At 44.5% G+C, this 18,842-nt stretch overlaps 1 protein-coding gene across 1 annotated transcript in view; it reads right to left on the bottom strand.

Annotated features, from left to right (window-relative positions):
• Window positions 1-18,518, bottom strand: part of LOC146822443 (NACHT, LRR and PYD domains-containing protein 12-like) — a 341,354-nt gene extending 322,836 nt beyond the window's left edge. Inside the window, exon 1 of the mRNA XM_085613551.1 lies at window positions 18,316-18,518. The gene's annotated coding sequence lies outside the window, so the exon portion shown is untranslated. The remainder of the gene's footprint in view (window positions 1-18,315) is intronic.
• Between the last annotated feature and the right edge of the window lie 324 nt (window positions 18,519-18,842).

Genomic DNA, 18,842 nt, shown 5'->3' with positions numbered 1-18,842 from the left:
ATCCAGGGTTGGATCTCCAGTACTCCAGGTCTCCTGGAGGCATACCATATCAAAAGATTTAATATATTGCAGCCAAACTGGGTCATCCAATCTCCGTGAAAGACCAGCTACATTCCAGGATATCATGCGAAAATTATCTTCCATCGCCAGGATCCCCCCTCCACCCTGTTGCCCTTTTCCCGACAGTTTGATTACATCAGACTCACTCATTATTGTCTCCTTTGCAAGGCTAGTTTCTTCCATGCAGGATACCACAATGCCTTTGCAATTAGTTGGGTTTTCCCCTCCTGATGGATCTAAAGTAGAGTTGGGGTTTAACTTGCCAACAGACCCCTTATTAAGTTGGTCACCGTCATACAGATATTCACTGTTGGATAGTAATTTAACAATTGACCCATTTAAAGGCATAATTTCGTTTCTATCCGACATTTCCCAAGGGGTCACAACATTCACCAGATCAAACCTATCCAAACTTAATAAATTAACATTAACATTGTCTATAAGATCATCCTCCACCCCTCTAGGAGTGGAAATCATCATAGGAAGTCAATCCACCCCCTCTAAGCCCGTGAGTGGCTCAAACCGGTTCATTAACGGGAAGAAATGTGGAAAATGTGCAGCATGAGGTACCCCCCCTGGTCTATATGACCCAAACGCTGGTCCCCAGGCAGGGGTCTTTGGCCCATAGGGATGGTCATTATTCGAATGAGGATAAAAATAGTGTAGATCAATAGACTGAATATCCCCCAGACGGCCAAATCTGGGTTTCCTGCATATATATTTAACAGCCCAAGTATCTCTGAGGTTAACAATTACACAATCACCCTCGAGATCCTTGGTGCTATGCCCTATCCAATGTACTCTCCTTACACCTATAATCTCCGTATTTGTCCCTGGGGGTAGCCTTCTATTTCTCCTGAGCCAGTATAAAACCTTATTTTTTAAATCCCCATCAGATTCTTTAGCATTTGGACCAAGTTCAGGAACCCCTGTTAAAATAACCACAAAAGGAATTGAATCTGGGGGGAGGTTTACACATAATGACTTCTTCTTAATGTGCTGAGTACCCATTGGGGCGGCAGTATGAGTTGTAGTCAACCCTTGTTTTAAGATAGGAGATTTTTCTACGGGGACCAGCCTAGTTGTGTTCGGTACAAGAGTTAACCCCTGGCCCGTGCCATCAGATTTTGAAGCTGGCAAGGCATTCGGCATAGCAATAAGTACTGGAGTTACCGCTTTGGAGATGTTAGGAGCTTGTTTCACAGTCTCAGCTATACCATTATTTTGCTTCCCACTTGTAATCAGTGAATCTATTTTCAACATATTCCCTTTAGCGATGTCCTCTAGTTTATCTAACTTTCCCATGATTAACTTCATTCGGTTAACCACAGGCATTAATAGGGATTTAACTAATATTTCCATTTTTGGAAGAATACCCTCAGTTAAGGGTTCTTGTATCTTGGAAACTATTGTATTATCCACTAGGTTAATCTGGTTTCCAACCTCAATTGATTGCTCTAAGGGAGCCCGAAACGCATGCTTTTTTGCCTGTCTATTTGCCCTCATTCTCCTAGCATTCCCGCCCTTTCTTTGACCTCCCCTTCTCTTCTTACTCACCTGTTTAGGGCTTACTGAACTAGTTTCAATCTGCTCTACCAGATCCTGCTCTGAATCTTCTTGTAGTTGAGAAGCGTGTTTGGGGGTTGAGGATAAATTAGGTGGTTGGGTTACAACACTTACTAGATCCAGAGGCGGACTAGAAGCAATTTAATTTGGTGCATTATACACAAAACGGTCATCCACCACTGCATCTAACGCACAGGGAATCGGGCTTGCGATTATTAAGGGGGCCAACTCAATACGTTCAGCTGGGGCTACAGCAGCTCTAGTTGTCCCTAAAGAAGATCGCTTCCCCGTAACAATATCTAGTGAGAGGCGCTTTTCTGCAAGTGCTATTTCTTTCTCTATGATTTTTGTGGTTCGTGTGAAAAAGTCATCAATGGTGCCCGTCACTACCCCGGCGTTTGTTTTAATGGCAACTACTCTAGTTTTCCCTGAGCGTAAAGCCATCGTAACGTACACACCCTACCCTTTGCGGCTAATTAACAAATATAATACCTTCCCTATTCAATGCCAGCCACAAAATCTACAATAATGTCTTACAACTATTTTGCCAATATTTTGCCAAATAAATAAAGAAAGTGGCCTAGCCCGGCCTCGGACGGCCACAAACGGTCCCGCCCTTGTCCTGGGATCCTTCCGCAGCGACTAACTAGTGCTGCTAGATGTGCACAGGGGGTGAAGGAAGCAGGGAGAGCGGGCCAGGTGTAGCAGGTTGGCCAGGCAGGGACTCCTGGGAAATGGAGTCCCTGCAACAACGCTCGCAGCCGTGCTACTATCCCTCAGCACACCCCAGCAGTCCTCCATCAGCAGCACGAAGTCCGATGTTTCCACTAACTTCCTTGACAAAGCGGAACCCGCACAGCAAGGTATGGCACAGGGTGATGAGCTGAAAGGGTCCAGAAGGCACAGTCCAGAAACAGCAAAGTCTCCACACTCACAAAGGTTCCCCACTACTCGCCTACAGTGTTCCTTGTGAGGGGAAATAATCCTTCAAGTCCTGGCAGTTTCTTTAGGCAAACATTTCTGCATTTACCAGTTCAGTCTCAGGTAGGCGTAGTGAAAGCAGGTGTAGGGACTAATAGAAGTCGGTAAAGTAGGTATCCGATATATCAAACAGTCATTTAAACCCATAACTCTGGCCGAGTCGGGTGGCTCAGTGGACTAATCCATCCACTGCAGGGGCCTGTGTTTGATCTCATGGTCACAGGTTCAAATCCCGGCTGGTCCACTCAGCCTCTCATCCATATGAGGTCGAAAGAAATGAGTTGGGTAACAATAAACATCTGTTATTCAGCGCCAATATACCCCGTCAGGGGTGAACGCGCGCTTTACAAATACACCTGTTATGTTATAACTAGCCCTTGTGCCCTGCAGAAGCAGACACCAAACTGTGCCAGACATATGACGTCATGTAGACTCAGAATTTCCCAAGAAGAAAATCTCTAACCTCATTTTCTAACAGAAACACAGAATCTACATGGCCAGGTATGTATTTCAGAAGTTTAACACCAACGTTTGCTAATTTCAAAAGTGTATTTGTATGGTCTGTGATGTAAATTCATGCATTATGTAAATGTAACCGTTGCTAATACCGCATATTTAAATAGACTGTCTATTTTCTGACTCAAAAAAGTAACTTTCAGTGCTAATTAATTGTTAACTTTAACCAATAATTCTTCTTACATAAATTGTTATGTGTGCATTACTTCTGACATCAATGGAATAAAACATCTTATCATATTAAGTAAACATCACATTTCATGCATAGGTGACAAGATCGTGAAAGGCGCGGGATGTGACCGTCTACCAGCCAGGTATTGTTAATGAAAAGTGTGTGTTGTGAGAAGTGGACCTGGAGAGTCATGTAAGCGCACAAATGACACTTCCTACGTGTTTTCTTCATATATTGCTAGACTGGAAGCGTCACTTCATTGTGGGACTTTGTGATCAGATTTTTCATTGTTATAAAGTGTGCGTTGATCACACAGGTAGTAAAGCCATAAACACATCCTGTTAGCGAAATGTGGTAAATAATTTAATTACCGGGACTTAGTTTGATACGGAAAATGAATAAAAATAGCTCAGTAAAATAAGAGGCAGAATCCGTGGTATAAGAGGTTCGGAATGGGCTTTATTCCAATGGACAATTCGAATTGTGGACTCCAAGTTCCATCACCACGGAGGTTCAGGAAGTGAAGTACAATACATTATTGACAAGTAATCACTTTTATAGAATAGACATTACAATGAAACAGATGCAGGAGGCGTAACAATTGATAGTATAGATAAAACCCTACATGCGTAACTGAAAGGGGCGTAATTGGGCGTAACAAAGAAACGTCCTTGGTTGTGATGTCACAAATGGGTGGATCTATGAAATAATTTCGCAATGTCAGCAGAAATACTTGGCAGAGATGCGCGCGCAGCAGCATGACGTGTGATTGACGTGCAACTAGGGGGTGAAGGGGACTTGACATTCAGCTCTACATGTGGAGACAAGAAGTCTGGGGGGTCAAGTCAACCTAATCCCAAATCATATCTAACATCCTATGTTTAAAGAACTATGTTATCCACAAAGGAAGGACTCTTGGACAAAATCTATTCTATACTGACTGTGTGTGCGTGCACAAGCGTCTAAGTGTCTACATGAGATGCAAGGGGCAGAAATCTTCCATGGTAACAGGGCTATGAATTACTTGCATGAAGACAGAGAAGCCGGGCCCTTTGCTCAGTAGCTGAAAGAAATGTTTACTTAAACTACTAGACAGGAATGCATCGGCTGAGGAACGAAGCAGATAACTTGAAGGTGAAATACAGCTTTTGGCAGGCAGGCAGACCGGCCGAGTCAGGCACCGTTAGCCGCACAGGGAGTAGGACAAAGTTCATGGGTACAGATGCGAGCTCAGACTGGAGCTGTCAGAGGTAGAAAGCAGGGAAAGGCTTGATGGTAGCATTCAGGGCCTACTCGCCTGAACTGCAAAAATGGAGTAACTGAGCCATATAAAGTCGGTGGCCTTTTGTACTTAGGAATCGAATATCCAGCCCATTCATGGCGGATCTGAAAGAGGACATGCTGACGGTGGACACACATGTATTTGCGTCTTCATAACTGGAACTGGAGGGAACATACATGTACTTGTAGCATGTACATGAAACCGTTGGGGTCCAAGATAGGGGACATAACTGATCATAAAAATCCATATTTCCACATTCCCTCCTTGTCCCCTACTTGCCCTTTAAGAGATATCAATCTTAATTAATCCATTGATCTGTTCATATAGCATCATTTGTTCTTCCTTCTTCTTTCGGGATCTTGAATGAAAACCTTGATGTGGAATACACGATGTGGCACACAGACCACAAATCGCTGGTCCACATTGCAGGCATAAGCAGCAACTGAATAGTATAAGAAGGCCAATACCTAGGAAGGATAGAACTCTCCATCCCCAGGCTGATAACACGCTCCAAAACCACCCGGACCAAGTCCAAGTGCCTGGATTCTGGTGTATCTGGCTCACAATCTTATGAAGGCGAGTTATAGCTTTATATACAGATGGCGAATTTTCTGGTATGAATACGCAGCAGCTTGATCCGATGACCCTACAAGCTCCGCCCCTATCGGCCAGGATGACGTCAAGGACAAGACGATTTTGAAGAACAACAATCCTCATCGCAGACTGCTCCTCTGTCAGGTTGCCTAAGGCGGAAATAGTTTCATTAACTACGGCTTCAAGAGTCCTAGTTAATCTACGTATTAGCTTACTATTGGTAACTGTACCTATATAGGGAAAGAGGCCTTTATTAAAATCTACATACTTTTCCCATGCCGTCTCAGTGTAATCGACAATTGGGAGATCTCACCGTTTTCTATTGTGTACTAAATGAATATTTCTATGGTAATCAGGAGGAGCTAGGAAAACAGGTGGCAAAAGGAATCCGATGTAACAGGTACCATCCCAATCTAGAGGCAGACGTATATATGCAGTCTGACCACATATGAAGTAGGAATGGCGAGAAGCTCTAAATGAAGACTTGCCTTGATCACTGAATTCTATTACAGTAGTGCATCTACTATGGCCCATATGTTTGGTACCATTCTTTCTTACACACAATTTACCCTTAACTGGAAACACTGACATGGCAGGCAAAATTGGTGCAGCTTCGGATTCAACATTCAGGATCATGAGATTAAGTGTAAAATTACCTAATCCATATACTTCATTTTCTAGATCCGTTCCTGTTTTTTTTGGACGACCCTCCTTTTCAGGGTAGCAGACTTTGAGTAAAACTAGGTTCAGATTTCCCCATACCCAATTGTCTTGATAAACGGCTGTGTTTGAATCTAAGGAGTTGATTAAACTAAACCATGCTCCACAGGAGCCATTGTGTGTAAACGGATATGGAAAGAGGGGCAGAACTCCCTTATAATTCTGATAGGGAGGGAGTCGGCCACATATCCAACAATTGGTAGCATTACTAGTCTGATGGGAATGATGTAACATACTAATGAAAGTGTTATTGCGCAGCGCAAATCTATAGGACAATTCATGCGGGGGTAGGTCACTAAAAGAATGTTCAGCAGTAACATTGTAAACATGTTTAGAAATAGGATGATATATGTGCAACAATATACTTGCAGTGATTATTATAAGACTTAAGAAAAACAAAATTAATAACGTCACTGTACAATGACTACGCAGTGATTTACAGTACGCATGTCGTTTAAACATTTTTCGGTTTCGGTCTAGGGGATACATGTCAGAGACAAATTCAACCGCTTCACCTTGGAGAGGACTTAAACAATCAAATTGTCTGACTTATTAGACCGCAGTTTTAATTTATATAATTCCTGGTTACTTGGTTCAACCAAAGGAAGCTTTGAGTCAATAGGTGAAGACACACGAGGTGTGGTATTTACATCCGATGGTAGTCCATGAAATTTCTTGATATGACTTGAATGCACCCAGCCTTTCCGGCCTTCGATCTTCACGGCTGTCCTTGTGGTAAGCAAGACTAATTGCGGCGACTTCCACCTAGGATCCAGCTGAGTCTTCCGGTCAAAGTTCCTCACCAGCACTAGGTCCCCGGGAACTACGTCATGGGGTTTCACCTCAGTGTTGTCAGGAAAGGCTGCAGCTACCTGTGAACGACAAGATTGTAGTGCAGACATCAAGGAAGCCAGGTAATCTGTCAGCATATTACAGTCAACATCAGTTATTTTACGGGGTATAGGCGTCCCCCACATATTCGGTGGTCTTCCAAAGATCACCTCATAAGGGGATAGCCCTGTTCGAGAGTGTGCTACCATTCTCATGTAAAAGAGTGCAACTGGTAAAGCTACTACCCAATCGACACCTTTCTCTCTACATGTTTTGGATAATCTGATTTTCAGAGTTTGATTATGTCGTTCCACGAGACCTGCTGCCTCGGGGTGTCGGACACAATGAAACTTCCATTGATATCCTAGCAAAAGTGAAACATGTTTCATCAGTTCGGATGAGAACGGCTGGCCGTTATCTGAATAGACAACACGTGGTAAACCGTACCGTGGGAAGAACTCTCGAACTAGCTGTTTGGCAGTAGTCGGGGCAGTGTAATCTGAGACTGGGTAGGCTTCGGTCCAACGGGAAAGAGCGCAGACAACTACGAGAACATATTTGAATCCTCGACATCGTTCCATCTGGATATAATCCATCTGGAGGACTTCAAAAGGGTGATCAGGAGGCTGAAATCCACCCTGTTCTACGGGAATGCTTTTACCTGGGTTAAACTGACAACATATCATACAGGTACGGACTTTTTGCTTAGCTGCTGCTCGTAAATGTTTGTTGAACCAAATGTGTTGAATGCTGTCTAGCATAGCTTTCTCTCCTAGATGCGCTGGACTGTGTATTGTATTTATGATAACTTGGACCATAGAGTCGGGAAGAAACCATACAGATTTCTCCTTCGTCATCCATCCCTGGTCCGTTTGGATCCCTCCTAATTCAGTCCATTTCTTTATCTCGTCTGGTGTAGCATGTGTCTGTATGTCAATTACGTCAAGAGCGGGATCCTTAATCGTCATACAATGTGTTGGTGTCGGGACTATTGTCTTTGTCATGTCAGATGTGTGAGTTTGAGCAGTCTGTTTAGCTGTTCTGTCAGCTAAATCATTGCCTTGAGAAATGACATCAGTAACTTTCGTATGAGCTTTGCATTTCATAATCGATATTGCAGTGGGTAGATGTATAGCGTCTAACAGAGCATGAATGAGGGATCCGTGCTGAATGTGGGCACCATGAGAAGTTAAATAACCTCTCTCTCGCCACAGCACGCCGAAGTCATGTACAACTCCGAATGCATAACGTGAATCTGTGTATATGTTGACTTTCTTATTTGTGGCTTGGATACAGGCTTGTGTCAGAGCAATAAGCTCTGCTGCTTGAGCTGACAAGGTATTTATACAGTTTGTTTCAATGACTTCAGTGTCTGTTGTGACTGCATACGCGGCCACTAAATCTCCCGTACTTGTTCTCATACATGAACCGTCTACATACAACGTCAGGTCTGGATCTGACAATGGGACATCTGTCAAATCTTGTCTGGGTTTCGTCGTGATAGTAATAACTTCAATACAATCATGAGCTAGTGGGTCTGTTCCGATTACAGGTAAAAGTGTGGCAGGATTCAATGTATTACAGCGTCTGATTTCTATATGTGGCTGAAACAATGTTAATTCGTACCCAGTAAGTCTTGCTATGGTCAAGTGTTGTGTTTGCGTTCGGTTCACAAGAACCTCTACTGCATGGGGTACTTGTACTGTCAATGGATGTCCTAACACTATGGCATCGCTTTGTCTGATTGCTAAAGCTGTTGCTGCCACTGATTTCAGGCACGCAGGCAAAGCCTGAGCTACGGGATCTAATGTACTAGAGAAATAGGCACATGGTTTGCGTGATCCTGCTTGCTCCTGAGTAAGTACTGACAAGGCAGTACCTTCTCGTTCTGTAACAAAGAGTGTAAAATGTTTCCTGTAACATGGTGTTGCTAAAACAGGTGCTTGACATAGAGCTTTCTTTAAGCTTTCAAAAGCTAGTGTGTGTTCCTGAGTCCAAGGGAGGCTAGTCGATGTGGCCGCCTCCTGTGTTGTCAACTGAATGAGTGGTTTTGCTAAAAATGCATATTGAGGGATCCACTGCCTACAATATGAAGTGAGGCCTATGAAAGCCCGCACCTCCTTTTGTGTCTTGGGTATTGGCATGTTAGCAATTAACTGAATGCGGTCGGGTGTAAGCTGCCTTCCCTCCTTGGACAGCGAGTGTCCAAGATAAACAACTCGCTGGACACAGAATTGCAGCTTAGAAGGGGACACCTTGTGCCCCTTTTCGGCTAGAAATTGTAAAACCGTCAGTGATGCTTTTTCACATTCAGGTTCGCTTCGGGCGGTGATCAGCAGATCATCGACATATTGAAGCAGTGCAGTGTTGACTGGCATGTGTATACTGTCCAGTTCTCGTTTCAGTGCTTGGCTATAGATGCTAGGGCTTTCTGTAAATCCTTGAGGTGCGCGTGTGAATTTAAAACTTCGTCCGTTTAAACTAAATCCGAACAAGTATTGGCTCTCCGGATCTATTGGGACGCTGAAAAAGGCATTCTTGAGATCAATTACAGTAAAGAACGTTGCTTTTGAATCTATGGCTGTCAATAATGACGAGATATCTGGGACCACAGGGAATTGTGGCACAATGCATTTGTTTAATTCGCGCAGATCAATAACTAATCGATATACTGGCGGGGCCTTTGGATCAGTTCGTTTAAGAATCGGAATTATCGGGGAATTACATATATTGGAGTCGGTTTCCACAACCACTCCTTGGGCAATAAGCTCGTCAATGATTTGCAGTAAGGCCACTACAGCATCTGGTGGTAACTTGTATTGTCGCATTCGTGGTAGTACCACTCCTGCCTTTAGTGTGACTCGATATGGTGTAATGTTCATGCAACCAACATCAGTAGGGCCTTGTGCCCATAAATGTGTGGGTAAAGTCTGCAGTCGGTGATCCATGTCTCGGGATACATAGTGACCTTTGAAATCACGTAAAAACAATCTTACTCCTTCCGGAGAACAACATATTATCGCTCCTAGAGCTTTCAATGTTTTTATACCTAACAAGTTTTCTGGGCATGATTTAGTAAGCAATAAATCTGTAGTTCGTGTCAAGGGTCCAATCGTAAGTGGAAGAGGCTGTGATACTTCATTAACAATAGGTTTTCCTGAAAAACCAAGGGAAATATTCTGTGAGCCTGAGAGGGGTGCCCCTGGAACTTCACTACGTTTTATTGTTGTTCGACTTGCCCCTGTATCAAGTAAAAATTTTCTATCTTGACCCAATAATTCACTGTGCACATAAGGTCCTTCTTGATCTACAGGGACCTCGATAAGGGGTAAGTCAACTTCCCTCTCTAGGCTAGTTCATGCGTATCGTTGATACTCAGGATATTCATACTGTGCGGTCTGGTACATTTGTCGTGTCGTGGTTTGTGTGGCAGCCACAGGCAGCGCTGGTGCAGCTGGCACAAACTGTATAGACTGTTGCGGAGCTGGCATGGACTGTTGCGGAGCTGGCATGGACTGTGCATGCTGCGGGGCTCCTTGTTCATTCTGATCCTGTCTAGGTGGCCGTGGTCTTTCCTTTGCAATACCTATGGCGATATTACGTTTCAGGACTGGACAATCGTGTACGTAATGACCTGGCTGTTTACAATAGTTGCATGTCCCCTTTACAGGACCTGCTGAATCTCCGGACTGTGTCACACCCTTTTTGTGACCGTCAGTTGGAACTGTCTGGGAGACTAGCATTTTCATTTTCGTGTCTTTCATACGTCTTTGTTCATGTTCTTGTTCCTCTCTAATTCTATTGTGATGATACTGTAACATTTGTAACATTTGTGACGGGGTGTTACCTTGCCAGGTACTTTCGAATTTCAATACTCTATTCTTCACTTGGGGCAAGGAATTTTCAACTAATTTTGTCACAAACAGATGTGGATATGACTCACTACTTGCTTTTATGCCACTATTTATACCAAAACATTTTTCGAATCGGGCATAGAAATCACTGGTGTCTTCATCTTGTTTTTGTTTACAGGCTGAGATTGCACCCCAATCTTCCTTTTTCGTAGTTAATAAACGTGGCAGTACCTGTACTAGTAAACCTGGTAGTGCTTTAGTTTTATCCCCAAGCCCTGCTCCTGCAGTTCGGGCCTTTTCTTCTGCTTCTAATGCTGTCCAGTCAATCTTTTGGTCTCCCACTTCCCACTCTTTTTCCTTAAGTTTTTCATAAATGCCAGCAGGCATTAATACCTTTAATATTGTCATAATGTCGGGATAGGTATACTCTCCCATGAGTAACATGTCTTTAATTTCTCGGTGAAAACCCGCTGGGTCTTTGTCATGACTGGGTACCACTTTCTTCATTTCTAACAATTCTATTTTAGATATCGGCGTATAGACAAATACACGTTTAAACTGATTGTCCTCGCCTTTTATTGGGTGCACTTCTCGCAAGGGATTCTGTCTATCCATGTAATACGTCGTTCTTTCCTTGATGGGTAGTGAGACATGTTCTGGGCATACAAAAAGAATGTACTGCTTTCTGGATTCTAGTATTTCTCTAATTAACTTAGTACCTGAACCTCTCCATCTATTCGTGAGTAATTCAGTTAATATATCAGGTAAGGGACCAGGATCGGAATGTTGGCTCTTATATAATATAAGGAGTTGTTGAATCATATAAATTCCAGCTAAACGCTGTTCATCCGGGGTGAGGTTCAAAAACGTGTGTGCTACTGTATCATCCCCATATTTTCCGGGACTGTCAATCCAGTGAACGGCTGACCTGGCTAATTCTTGTTCATCCATAGAATCGAGTAGGTGATAACCTCTTCGTTCTCGGAGTAATTTGTCAGCGGCTTGGAACGAATGTTCGGGAGACCTCATATTTATTATAGGTGTTTGGAAATTCCTGTTATTATCTGGACATATCGGACGTATCGGATCAGTAAAACATCTAGTATTATTACAAGATCTTCCTCTACCTACATAGGCTATGGTTTCTGACTGTCTTGTGGGTAATTCTAATTCTCCCTCTTCGTTTTGTTCAAACTGGTCTACCGCCAATCTCTCTTCATGTATTCGTTCTATTTCTTTACGGATCTTTCGGCACATGGCTACTATACATGATTGCCTATCATGTTTCCCCTCTGATATATTCTGGCTCCATCTCGTAAGAATTTGCATTGCTTCCGGATTTACCCCCGGTCGATCTTGATTTCTGATCACACAATTTATGAGGAAACGCAACAGTTCCCCCTGTATCTCCACTTTCTGGTATTCCATAGCTCTGTTAATACATTCAGAATCTCGCCCTGTTTGGACAAAATGATATATATTATCTAGATGCATAGTCATTCCTGGTAGCTTCCCTAAATACATCGCAGCTCGTCTGATACGTAATGATGCCAGGATCATTTCGTCCTCTTTGCCGGGCACAGGGTCATATCTACAATCTACTAGAAGTTCCTTAAGCGTGCGGGTATTTATAAGTTTGGGCGTACGTTGATGTACTAAGTCTTGAAAGGTAAGTTTATGTGTTCTGGGTGGCGTGGAAAAATCCAAGGGGGGAATTGTTGTACCTCCGATAGCACCTTCTGGGGTGCCGGACGTGAAAGGATTTGTTGAACGTGATACAGCAACTATAGGTGTGGGCACAGCTGTAGAAGCAGCTGTAGGAACAGATGTAGAGACAGATGTGCTTGCCGGAACTTGTGTCGGAATTTGTTGTTGCAAAGGTACCGACACAGGGTCTTGACGTTGAATCCCCCCCGCAGACGGTCTATGTGGGGCGGGGTTAGCATACTCGGGAGCTGCGTCATCTAAATATGAGGAAAGGAAAACATCTTCTGCGGTTCTGGGATGCCCCTTTGGATGTGCTTTTATTGGAAACAATGGGGGTGGCAAGTCTTTTGGTATCTCCGGAGTAGCCTTAGGTAACCCTTCGGCCAGAAGGGGATACATACCATTCATAAGGGCATTTCTTTGTCGGTCTACTTGTTCTGATTTTACTCGTGTACCTTCTTCAATTAATAGATTTTCTCGGACTTTATTTGAATTCTCCTTACTTTTCTCTTCCTGTCTGAGTGCTTTTTCTGTACGTCTATGGGATTCTTTACGCCATAACTCAACGGCGTCTTTCTGTGACTGTCTAGCTTTCCTTTTCCATAACTCTTCCTCTACTTTCATGATGCACTCTGCATCCCAGGTCCCAGCTGCGGGCCACCTCTGATTTTCTGGTAATTCCTTAGTGTAGTCTACCCATAAATCAAGAAATAATATGGCGTCTAAGCCATGTTTGTGATACATGAAGTACCCTGGAGTGTCCCTAGGAGGAATAGGAACAGCTTCTTCGAGTACCCCTTTTCTGGTTGTGATCTGTCTTAATTTCGAAAAGAGCGGCATATTGACAACTGATCTGATACTTAATCTTGAACACACTTAATACAAGAAACACAATGATGAACAGTCATTCATACCACAATATGCAGGACGTATTAACACGTTTAACATTTAACATTTAATGAACAACAATGCTGACGATGATCTAAGAAACTAGTCACTAAGCATAATACTCGGCAATAACTAGATGCTTCTGAATGATATATATGACATACTAGATATACTGCTAAACAGTACAGATACACTGCTGAAACAGTGCAGACCGGATTTGTGTACCCAAACCCGTCTTGACCGGCACAACCTATGTGCACGTCAGAACGCCTCCCCAGCAATGGTACTCACCGGGTAGCTCGGAAACGGAAGGCCTCGGAACGGAACTGAACTGAACTGGACCGGACTGGACTCGACTCGAAAACTTCGGAACTTCGGAACATCGGAACCTCGGAACTTCGGAACTTCGGAACTTGGTGGGCCTCTGTATACCTCGGATCTTGCTCTCTCAGCTAGGCTCTGGTCGGGATACTTCGCACTTCTCACCGCCTCGTCTGGGTGTTGATCGCAGCCTCAGTCGCCCCCGCTTAACCGGAGGGAGATACAGGAAATCCTGCTGGTACGCGTTGTTGTCCGTCCAGCTGTGGCAGGAGACCGGGCCTGCAACGCACCACCGGCGCGTGAGATGAGAAAGTGTCCCTATTCGGGCGCCAATCATGTGGTAAATAATTTAATTACCGGGACTTAGTTTGATACGGAAAATGAATAAAAATAGCTCAGTAAAATAAGAGGCAGAATCCGTGGTATAAGAGGTTCGGAATGGGCTTTATTCCAATGGACAATTCGAATTGTGGACTCCAAGTTCCATCACCACGGAGGTTCAGGAAGTGAAGTACAATACATTATTGACAAGTAATCACTTTTATAGAATAGACATTACAGTGAAACAGATGCAGGAGGCGTAACAATTGATAGTATAGATAAAACCCTACATGCGTAACTGAAAGGGGCGTAATTGGGCGTAACAAAGAAACGTCATTGGTTGTGATGTCACAAATGGGTGGATCTATGAAATAATTTCGCAATGTCATCAGAAATACTTGGCAGAGATGCGCGCGCAGCAGCATGACGTGTGATTGACGTGCAACTAGGGGGTGAAGGGGACTTGACATTCAGCTCTACATGTGGAGACAAGAAGTCTGGGGGGTCAAGTCAACCTAATCCCAAATCATATCTAACATCCTATGTTTAAAGAACTATGTTATCCACAAAGGAAGGACTCTTGGACAAAATCTATTCTATACTGACTGTGTGTGCGTGCACAAGCGTCTAAGTGTCTACATGAGATGCAAGGGGCAGAAATCTTCCATGGTAACAGGGCTATGAATTACTTGCATGAAGACAGAGAAGCCGGGCCCTTTGCTCAGTAGCTGAAAGAAATGTTTACTTAAACTACTAGACAGGAATGCATCGGCTGAGGAACGAAGCAGATAACTTGAAGGTGAAATACAGCTTTTGGCAGGCAGGCAGACCGGCCGAGTCAGGCACCGTTAGCCGCACAGGGAGTAGGACAAAGTTCATGGGTACAGATGCGAGCTCAGACTGGAGCTGTCAGAGGTAGAAAGCAGGGAAAGGCTTGATGGTAGCATTCAGGGCCTACTCGCCTGAACTGCAAAAATGGAGTAACTGAGCCATATAAAGTCGGTGGCCTTTTGTACTTAGGAATCGAATATCCAGCCCATTCATGGCGGATCTGAAAGAGGACATGCTGACGGTGGACACACATGTATTTGCGTCTTCATAACTGGAACTGGAGGGAACATACATGTACTTGTAGCATGTACATGAAACCGTTGGGGTCCAAGATAGGGGACATAACTGATCATAAAAATCCATATTTCCACAGAAACACTAACAAAAGCTGAAGAGGGAGTGAACTTCCACAGTAAATAGATGAGCGTGACCCTGCTCTGCCCCCAGTGGACAGTTAAGGGAGTGCAGCCCATCCTTTCATCAGCCCCAGTGATCCCGTGAGTTTGTCCCAAGTGCCTGTCACTTTATTTACTTCTGCACACTCATCCTTCTACAGCTTTCCAAACTTTTCATGTTGGTGACACACTTTTTCGACATGCATCATTTTGCGACACGGTAACGCAGTGTAGCGAGCGAGCTGGAACCAACTGAAAGGGGGTTCAGGGGGTCCTTCCCCTGAGAAAAATTTGAAGAAAAAGAGGGCAAATGGTGCATTTTCAAACAAATTTGAGAAAGCAGGAAGGTTAATAAAGCAATTTTGAAACGGTTGTTTCCCAAATCTATCAAACATAATAGTTCTTTGTTTCAGGGTTGGAAGTACAAACGCAAATTTTCCAAGTCTGTGAAGGGCCATATATAATTTTACATTTCGGTGTTGAAGGTTAAGATGACACATGTTCAACTTCCAGTATTGCCTGGTAAAATGGTCCATTTTCAAATTTGAATAATTGTTCTAGGGTTGAGTACAAATAAAATATGTGCGCAAAGGTACATACATTGCATAAACCTTGCGAGGGAGCAAAGGTGTGTTACTGCTTCTGCTCTTCCGGCTGTTGGGCTAGTGCTAGTTCTTATTACTGTTATGGTCTGTTTGGGATGTAACAAATCCATTTGTCTAAAAATGTAAAGAAATTAATGATTTCAGGTTGGGTATAGGAAGAGAAGAAGTTAGATTTTCCGTGTTGAAATAAGTGGCTTTATTAGTGTTAAACGTTGACAGTTAACATTATTACCTCAAATATTTCATCTGTAGCGCAATTGGTGCTCCTCTAAATCTGTATGATACCTTTGGGTCGAGTTTGCGCTATATAAAACTACAACAACAAAAAAGGTTCTTTTATGTTTAGTTTAAAGTGAGATGGTCTTGGTCAGGGGTGATTTTCCGATTTTGTGTGGATTCGTGTATTTCTGGGATCATGGCTTCCTTTGTTCAGACCCAGATTCTTTGTCCTCCGCCCAAGGTGAGGGCCATGTTCCTACTGTTGCTCACAGGAAGTAGGAGTGTTGGACTTCCGTTCACGCTGAGTGAATTCTGAGGGACCTAGGAAAACTCCTGCCAGTGTTGGGAGTCTCCCTTCCCATCTTAGGCTCCAGCTCAGCAGCCCATCCCGTTTTAATTGGAGACAGCCTCGTTAAGCCCATCTGTTCCCTTCAGCCCCGTTGTCCCTGGGATGCCAAGAGACCCGCTCTAATTAGAAAACAAATTGTGCTGCTTGTGGGGCCGGGGCAGGGGGTGAGTTGCAGCCAGGTGCTCAAAAGGCACACACAGACGCGTTGTGATGGCACAAGCTCTCTGAAGGCAGCGGCACTCTCAATGGCGGACCCGGCTTGAGTATGCACTCGAGGACGGAATAAACTGAGGCTGGACTGGAGCACAGCGCCAGGATCTCTCACTGTTGCAGTTCAATGTTGGTAAGTGTTAGTGAAAGTCTAACTGCAGTCAGTCAACTTTACTGGGCAGAGAGTAGTTTAAACTACAGAGCGCCAGCCACAGGGCAAGCAAGCACTATTAGTGCCGGTCAGGGGTCAACTTTTAACCGCATACTTTTTATCGAAAGAAGCTGCGTCCTTTGGAAATAATGTCTTCACACCCGTGCCTGTCTCTCGCTTAAGTTTCTTCTCTCACATCTTTTCTGTTTTCCCATTTCTTTACCCCATCCCCCCCCCCCACCCCCACCCCCCATGCCTGCCTCTGGCCCTCTTGTTTTCCCGTCTTCTCCTGTCCCGGTGAAAATGAAAACGATTCTCACTCCCTTTTGTCTCCGAGCCTCGCACCCCCAAATCACGCCCTAACCTTCAGCTCTCCATCCGAATCGTACCCCACCATACCATTGCATATAATAATGCTCATCGCGTGACTTGTAGGTTTACAAATATTGTCGAAGCTAATCGGATTATTTTACAATGCCGCTCTTGCTGGTCACTTGTTGATGCACCTTGCATTTTCTAAATGTTTAGAGTAAAATTAAATAATTTAAGTGGTGACATTGATGGTTGCGGGAGCACCCGGGCTGCCTCTCCTGTCAAAACTGCGCCGTACTGAGTGCATGGAACGGGGAGCAGAGGCGGCTCTGTGAACTGATAGTGCATTTGACGCGCACGTCAAAGGGAACGCTCTTCCTCCTCCGCGTACCGCACTGCATCACTGACATGCAGTCCTGTTCAAAAAGCGAATTTTACCGCATCTGGTCGACGTCGCGCGACACACCAGCACATGGCAGGCGACACAGAACCGTGTCGCGACACAGAGTTTGGAAAGCTCTGTTCTACACCCTGATTTTCCAGGTTTGCAATACAGACCAAAGTGGAGGGTTCAATTCCTTTTCCTGCTAGAAACTAGAGGTGGGCGAGCCAACAAGGTAACAGGGAGAGCCGAGCCAGAGCCAGGTGTGGATCTTAGAGCCAGAGCCGAGCCAAGGGTCTGGATCTTAGAGCCCGTGCACGAGCCGAGCCAAGGGTCTGGATCTTAGAGCCCGTGCACGAGCAGAGCCCTGTAAATGTGTTATGTAAAAATCCACACAACAACCCACATAAAATATGACGTCTCTTCGTAGGTTAAGAGTGTATTTCTTTAACGTGGAAGCTTTGACATTCATAGGGCTCATTATAGCGCTGCACTGAGAAGTACTTCTGTGCAGCTGGATTTCTCAACTCACATACTCGAAAGTGCTTTCATATGTGATAAGGAACTAAAAAGAGTTTTGGTGACAAAAAATATCTGCCTAAGGTCATACAATTTAAGCAGGGGAGGGGAGCCGTGATTTATCCTAGTTTTCTGTGTTCACAGTGTACAAATCAGCCAGTAAATGGGTATATGTTTGTATTTTCTTATGTTAAGGCTTTGTTTTCACCTCTTAGTGTATTCGTTTGCAGTCTGTACTAGAATATAGCGTGAACTCGACCCAATAAATAATGATGCAATTCACCGGAGGGGGTCACGTGGCGGCCCCAGCGCCGAAGCCGGACCTGCTTAAAGCCTCTGTCTCCAGCAGAAACCAAACGCGCCCCCACACCGAACCCGTCCCATCTGTGGGACATTCACTCCCAAGACTAAATGAAAGAAAAGTCGCTTGAATGCCGAAGCTCCAGACAGCTGAATGACAAGCGCTGCTCGGACACATCAGTGGCGACGAAGACGGACAGAGGCAACAAAACAAAAGAGGAACACTCACCTGTGGGTTCTGACACCGACTCAGCAAGACGACCCCAAAATAACACAACCGAAAAGGAGCAAAAAAAAAACACCAAGCAGATAAAGACCCCCGTTGTTACCCCTGCTGGACTTAAAGCCGGAAGAGGAAGAAACCGAGAGAGTTGGACGAGGAAGTGCAATTGAAGGGGAACGGAGCTCCGGAGAGAGACCACTCGAGGCCCGGGCCAGCCGCATCTGAGCACCTCCGGATGTCAGGGGCCTGGAGACGTGACCAGGAGGGGCGTGGCTGACTCAGGTGGGTGCCCCCGGGTCATGAAACTGGAAAGGCAGGTGGCGGCAAGAACCTGCAGGTGAAACAGCATACCTGAAAGCAAAAAACAGAATTCGTGCAAGTTTTGCTTTTCTCCCTTTGCTTGAAGGCAGATTCTCTACTACCCCCTCACCCCCCCCCGTTCCCTCCCCACAGAACAAAACACAAACACTTCACACCAATCATCATCATCACACGACTTTATTCGACCTTTGGAAAACAGATCATAAAAGCAC

This window comes from Triturus cristatus, chromosome 6 (genome assembly GCF_964204655.1).
Source record: "Triturus cristatus chromosome 6, aTriCri1.1, whole genome shotgun sequence".
Taxonomy (NCBI): Eukaryota; Metazoa; Chordata; class Amphibia; order Caudata; family Salamandridae; genus Triturus; species Triturus cristatus.
The sequence above is the reverse complement of the archived record's forward strand: the minus strand, read 5'-3'. Positions and strand labels throughout refer to the sequence as shown.